Genomic DNA, 7,364 nt, shown 5'->3' with positions numbered 1-7,364 from the left:
CGCCATATTGTAAAGTTGCAGTGTCCATGAATACATCAGGTTAGGCATGAGCTGATGTACCCAAGATATAGGAAATAATAAATGCCAAGTGGTCAAGTAGCAAGGTCTATAAACCAAATATCAGCTAGGGAATACCAGTATTGCTCTTCGTGGGGCATCTATCTAATTTAAAAACGCTTAATTTATACTAACAGCGTTTAACTTACTTGCAGGAGTAGATCAGGCCGGCTCCATCGCGTGGCGTCTTCTCTTGTGATGTCTAAATCACAGAGAAAAGCAGGCGTTTTTATATTGTATTAAATTGATAAATTAATGCCACCTGCGATTGTTATTTGCCTAATTATGTCAAGGATCTGGCAATTCTTACGTAAGACGGGCGCCATCTTGAGCGTCCCGAATATACCTCTTATTAAATTGTGTACATACACTGGCCACGGAAGTCTCATCATATTTACGAAAATAAGAAATGAAAACCCAACAGGTCATTGTGTCGTAAAAAATGGACTGGAAACAAATTAGAAGCATTCATAAAAAAGATATATTGTCACATAAATTATAATGCCGCTCGATTCACTATACGGTCAATCTTTTTAACGGTAAACTTAATTTTATCTATTTTCGTTTGTCGTTGTGCTTCGGGTAATGTAATCATTCCCCAGACACGCCATGTTTGTTAGGGATCCAATTACGTTTTAAGGCATAGTTTACGGGCGCCATCTTATAGTGTATAAACACTTCGGTTTACCGGTACTGCAAAGCCATGTTACCGTGGATCCAGTTTGGGCGCCATCTTACACTGTTGAGATATCGTTATAACAACATGTGTCAGGTGAAGCATTTTCTAATCCCACTGAGTGTGTATAAGAAGGCTCATATTTAGAAAATAAGAATAAAGCGGAATTAAGAATTTCCATTCAGCAATTGCGAATAATGGAAAAATTATAAATTATGCATTTTACGGTCAAAATGACTCAAGCACAGAAATCATCTAGGATATTAAGGGCCCCATTAGGATAGCGGGCGGAAAACCACCCCGCCCGCCATGGATGCGGGAAACAACCGCCCGCCATGGAGGCGGTGCAACCGGCAGACAAATTAGGATCGACCGCCACTAGAGACCGACCGCGGCGGTAGCGGTGAAAATGAAACCGCCCGACGTGTGCGGTGATGACAAAACTCCGACCGCGGCGGTCGGAAAAGCAGCTGGAAATACAACACCGCCCACAGGGAAAGCGGAGACACCGCACAGGAAATTACGATATCCCCGAGGGTGGCGCGGGCGGACCGGCAGGCACCGACCGCCGCGGTCGAAGGCAGGATTGCATGGGAGAAATGACGGACAAGCACCAGCAAAGTCACCGCAGTGGACGAACACGAAATCCATCGCGGTCGATGTCAAAGCACCGCAGCGATGCAAAATACTGCATAAACAAAGTAGCCCAGCAACAAATACATACAACACACACACACAGATACAGAAATGGCAAAGAAATACACAATACTACATAACCACACCCACTACACACCTGACAACCACTATCCAATTGGACACACCCACACAGCTGAGTACAAATCCACACCCTCCACTCACCACAATCCTTTGCATCTTCCCAGAACAGAAGGCCACACACCACATCTGAGAGAGGCAAAATCGCACACAACACCCACCACCACCATCAACACCACCATCACACCATCACAATCAAACCCCCAGCACAGAACACACCTCATCACCACACCCTTGCACCCACACACCCCTGCACCCACAAACACCTCAACACCCCCACACCATGACCTCACAAAAAATGCCCAAATTCACAGAGAGTGAGTTGACAGTCATGGTCAACGAGATTGTGAGAGTAGAACCACAACTATTTGGGAACCTAGTCCAACAGACACCATTAGCCACCAGGACACAAATGTGGGAAAGGATTGTCCAAAGGGTTAATGCAGTTGGGGCCACCCCAAGATCCAAGAAGGAGATCATGAAGCGGTGGCATGATCTCAAGAGGGTTGTCAAGGAGAAGAGGAGCAAGAACTGGACTGTGGCAAACTTGACTGGCAGTGGCCCTCCCATCCCAATGAAGACATTCACACCATGGGAGGAGAAGGTGCTTGGTATCCTCTACCTGAGAGTTACACAGGAGTAGCCGGGGGAGCGGAGGCTGGTAAGTACAGACAACCACATTGACTTTTACCTCCTTGCAATACCCAACCACCAATACACTGTCCATCCCTAAACAAGATGTAGCCAGCCATTCTGCTGAGGAGGCCTGTATGGGGCCGGAATGTCAGTACAACAACTCCCACCATAGCCCCTGTCCCACAGCCCAGCATCATGGAGGCCTGCCCCACCCAGGAGAAAGTGTCAGCCATTGCACTGTTTAACAAACAAACTTACAGGTTGGTAGCCATCTGCACTTGGAGGGTGTTTGTGGGTGCGAGGGAGGGAGGGAGGGAGGCCTGTCTCACTACTCCCAGCATGCCCCTTGTCCCACAGCCCAGCAGCATGGAGGCCTGCCCCACCCAGGAGAAAGTGTCAGCCATTGCACTGTGTAACAAACAAACTTACAGGTAGGTAGCCATCTGCACTTGGAGGGTGTTTGTGGGTGCGAGGGAGGGAGGGAGGCCTGTACCACTACTCCCAGCATGCCCCTTGTCCCACAGCCCAGCAGCATGGAGGCCTGCCCCACCCAGGAGAAAGTGTCAGCCATTGCACTGTGTAACAAACAAACTTACAGGTAGGTAGCCATCTGCACTTGGAGGGTGTTTGTGGGGGTGAGGCCTGTACCACTACTCCCAGCATGCCCCTTGTCCCACAGCCCAGCATCATGGAGGCCTGCCCCACCCAGGAGAAAGTGTCAGCCATTGCACTGTTTAACAAACAAACTTACAGGTTGGTAGCCATCTGCACTTGGAGGGTGTTTGTGGGTGCGAGGGAGGGAGGGAGGGAGGCCTGTCTCACTACTCCCAGCATGCCCCTTGTCCCACAGCCCAGCAGCATGGAGGCCTGCCCCACCCAGGAGAAAGTGTCAGCCATTGCACTGTGTAACAAACAAACTTACAGGTAGGTAGCCATCTGCACTTGGAGGGTGTTTGTGGGTGCGAGGGAGGGAGGGAGGCCTGTCTCACTACTCCCAGCATGCCCCCTTGTCCCACAGCCCAGCAGCATGGAGGCCTGCCCCACCCAGGAGAAAGTGTCAGCCATTGCACTGTTTAACAAACAAACTTACAGGTTGGTAGCCATCTGCACTTGGAGGGTGTTTGTGGGTGCGAGGGAGGGAGGGAGGCCTGTCTCACTACTCCCAGCATGCCCCTTGTCCCACAGCCCAGCAGCATGGAGGCCTGCCCCACCCAGGAGAAAGTGTCAGCCATTGCACTGTGTAACAAACAAACTTACAGGTAGGTAGCCATCTGCACTTGGAGGGTGTTTGTGGGTGCGAGGGAGGGAGGGAGGCCTGTCTCACTACTCCCAGCATGCCCCCTTGTCCCACAGCCCAGCAGCATGGAGGCCTGCCCCACCCAGGAGAAAGTGTCAGCCATTGCACTGTTTAACAAACAAACTTACAGGTTGGTAGCCATCTGCACTTGGAGGGTGTTTGTGGGTGCGAGGGAGGGAGGGAGGCCTGTCTCACTACTCCCAGCATGCCCCCTTGTCCCACAGCCCAGCATCATGGAGGCCTGCCCCACCCAGGAGGAAGTGTCAGCCATTGCACTGTTTAACAAACAAACTTACAGGTTGGTAGCCATCTGCACTTGGAGGGTGTTTGTGGGTGGGAGGGAGGGAGGCCTGTCTCACTACTCGCAGCATGCCCCTTGTCCCACAGCCCAGCAGCATGGAGGCTACCCCCACCCAGGAGAAAGTGTCAGCCATTGCACTGTGTAACAAACAAAATAACAGGTTGGTAGCCATCTGCACTTGGAGGGTGTTTGTGGGTGCGAGGGAGGGAGGGAGGCCTGTACCACTACTCCCAGCATGCCCCTTGTCCCACAGCCCAGCAGCATGGAGGCCTGCCCCACCCAGGAGAAAGTGTCAGCCATTGCACTGTGTAACAAACAAACTTACAGGTAGGTAGCCATCTGCACTTGGAGGGTGTTTGTGGGGGTGAGGCCTGTACCACTACTCCCAGCATGCCCCCTGTCCCACAGCCCAGCATCATGGAGGCCTGCCCCACCCAGGAGAAAGTGTCAGCCATTGCACTGTTTAACAAACAAACTTACAGGTTGGTAGCCATCTGCACTTGGAGGGTGTTTGTGGGTGCGAGGGAGGGAGGGAGGGAGGGAGGCCTGTCTCACTACTCCCAGCATGCCCCTTGTCCCACAGCCCAGCAGCATGGAGGCCTGCCCCACCCAGGAGAAAGTGTCAGCCATTGCACTGTTTAACAAACAAACTTACAGGTTGGTAGCCATCTGCACTTGGAGGGTGTTTGTGGGGGTGAGGCCTGTACCACTACTCCCAGCATGCCCCCTGTCCCACAGCCCAGCAGCATGGAGGCTACCCCCACCCAGGAGCAAGTGTCAGCCATTATACCCTGCACGCTCACCTTACAGGTATGTAACTACCGTTTATCTTCATGAAGTGTGTGTGTATTAATCTATTTACTATTGTACAAAATGCATAGACAATCAACCTTTAGGACACCATGATCTAACTATCCACTATGTAATGTAACACGATGTTGCCATGATTTGTACAACTGATGACAGCACAATGCACTAGTGTACAGACAGCTGATGATACACAGATGACACAAACACTGACCACTCCCCATCTACTCCACAGGTGATGAAGAACTCACTGCTGGGGACAACACCAACGACCCGCAGAGCCAGTCTCCACCTCCGGCACATGGACTCACAGATGCAGATTCCCAGGACAGTATGGACGATGAGCTCCAGCCCGGCACATCCGGTGTTCCACACACCCAGAGGTCCCAGGCCCCCATCCTCCCCACCACCACCTCTGCTGCAACGACAACGCAGCAGACCCCTGCTGTCACAGCCTCTGCCTCCACCGCAACCACCACCGCAGCCACTGCCACCAACACCACCACGACCACCAGTACCACCTCCCGCACCCTCCCTGTCCCTAGGGATGACCAGCCCACACAAACAACTGTGGAGGGCAGGGAGCCAGTGCGTGGCGCACCAGTGGCGAGGGAAGAGGTTCGTGGCAGCAGAGCAGGTGGGAGGGCCAGGGCCAACACCAGACCTCAGGCGGAGTGGACACCATCCCTGGACCACTTCACCAGAGTTGTGGATGCCTATCAAGAGGTCCAGGGACAAAGTGGCCGGTCGGAGGAATTTTTCAGGGAGCTCATCCTGCTGATGAGGTCCATCAATAACCACATGGGACAGATGGTGGACCTCATGGGCCAGCAAGTGGCGTTGCAGAGGGACAGGCCTGTGTCCCAACCATCACCGACATCCCCTCCTGTTGTGCAGCAGGATGCCAGTCCACCATCCTCCCCTGCGCCAACAGAGAGGGGCGAGTCCTCTGACGCCGCTGGCCATTCAGCAGGCCCCCCACTGCCAAAAAGATCTAGGGGGCGTCCAAAGAAGAGCCTGGGAGTCTCTGGAAGCCAAGCACCTGCCACACGCCAGTCACGGAGCCAGCCTTGAAGACAACCCTCTCCCCAACTGCATTGACTCTTTTGGACTATCTTTCCCCACATTGCCTTGGCAATGGCACCTGTCTGTTGGACTGGGTCACCACATTCATGTGGTGTCTACTCTTGCATCTCAGCGACCATGACTGTCAACTCACTGCTCATTCCCCACCTTCCTGTAAATATTCACGCACAATTCACATGTCCACCCCGTAAATAAAATACCTTACAATCCAGATTTTGTGTAGTGAATTCTTTAGTGCATAATTTACAATGATGATTATGTCCATGATATGTAAACATGATGTACAGTATGCAGGGCAGGAACACGCTGGAGAACCTAGGGAGACACAACAGAACTACAGTCACTGGTCTCATCGTGGCAACACACACAGATCACTGATCCACAAATATCCTAATTATCACAGGTACCCTACACAGTGTCTATCTGAAATGCTGTAATGCCGTCCATAATACATCTCCGGACGTAACGTCCATTCCAACAATCCCATACATAGGTGACAGAACATGTGGCTATTGGGAACATCTGCGCATAACCATTCATAAGATAAGCTAAGACACTAGACTATGTAGACGTTGTAACTCGTCACACACCTTCAAGTGAAGTAGCGTTGGATTAGCTGCTGCCGTTGGTCAACTCCTTCCTCCTCTCCACTCTCCTCATCACTGGATTCAGGTCCCTGAGCAGGTTGTGGCCTTGGTTCCTCACCGTCATCCAGGAGCAGGGGGACCCCCTTGTGGATGGCCAGGTTGTGTAGCATACAGCATGCCACAACGATCTTGCACACCTTCCCAGGCGAGTATGCAAGTGCGCCTCCAGTCCTGTCAAGGCACCGGAACCTTGCCTTCAGCAGCCCAAAAGTACGTTCAATTACCCGTCGTGTCCTGCCATGGGCCTCATTGTAGCGGATCTCTGCAGGTGTCTGGGGATTACGGAGTGGGCTCAACAGCCATGGCCTACTGGGATAAGCCGAGTCCCCTGTGGAAAAAAAAATACACATTGCAATGTTGTACGGCCACAGTAAAGGCAGTGACACACAGCACGCGATAGCAGTTGTGTAACTCACCCACAATCCAGGCACGTTCGGGATGCAGATTCTCCATCATCCGTGGCACCATGCTGTTCCTCATGATGAAAGAGTCATGTGCCGAACCGGGATACTTAGCACACACATGTGAAATTGTCATGTCTGCAAGGCACACCACCTGCACATTCATGGAGTGGTAGTGTTTCCGGTTTCGAAAAATGTGCTCCGTCGCCTGCGGTGCCACCAGAGCCACATGGGTGCAATCTATCGCACCGACTACATGTGGGATGTGCCCAAGTGGATAGAAGTCCCCCTTAACGGCAGCCAATTCACGTCCCCGGGGGAAATGGATGTAGCGATTCCGATAGATCATCATGGCCTCGAGTACATCCCTCAGCACCATGCTGAACATGGGCTGCGACATTCCCCCAGCGTTAGCCACGGTCTCCTGGAAGGAACCAGTCGCAAAGAAGTGTAGTGCTGCCATTACCTTGTGGGTGGGTGTGAATGCCGTAGGATAGTGACGGCGAGGCTGCAGGTGGGGCTCCAATAGATCACACAAGATCTTCAATGTCGGTCTGTCCAACCGGAATTTCCTGATGATTGCCTCATTCTCCATGTCCTCAAGCACAATCACCTGACGTAGGAGATCTGGCCTCCTCCTAGTTTAGGATTAAAAACAATAGGTCAATGACAAGCATCATGA

At 52.1% G+C, this 7,364-nt stretch overlaps 1 long non-coding RNA gene across 1 annotated transcript; it reads right to left on the bottom strand.

Annotated features, from left to right (window-relative positions):
- Positions 1–5,827: 5,827 nt before the first annotated feature.
- LOC147674118 (uncharacterized) lies at positions 5,828–6,810 on the bottom strand. The gene is made up of 3 exons (XR_015302552.1): positions 6,698–6,810; positions 6,225–6,609; positions 5,828–5,949 (listed from the first exon to the last, which is right to left on the bottom strand). It is a non-coding gene; the product is annotated as an uncharacterized LOC147674118 (long non-coding RNA).
- Positions 6,811–7,364: the final 554 nt, after the last annotated feature.

The sequence above is a fragment of the Lissotriton vulgaris genome, chromosome 12, assembly GCF_964263255.1.
Source record: "Lissotriton vulgaris chromosome 12, aLisVul1.2, whole genome shotgun sequence".
Taxonomy (NCBI): Eukaryota; Metazoa; Chordata; class Amphibia; order Caudata; family Salamandridae; genus Lissotriton; species Lissotriton vulgaris.
The sequence above is the reverse complement of the archived record's forward strand: the minus strand, read 5'-3'. Positions and strand labels throughout refer to the sequence as shown.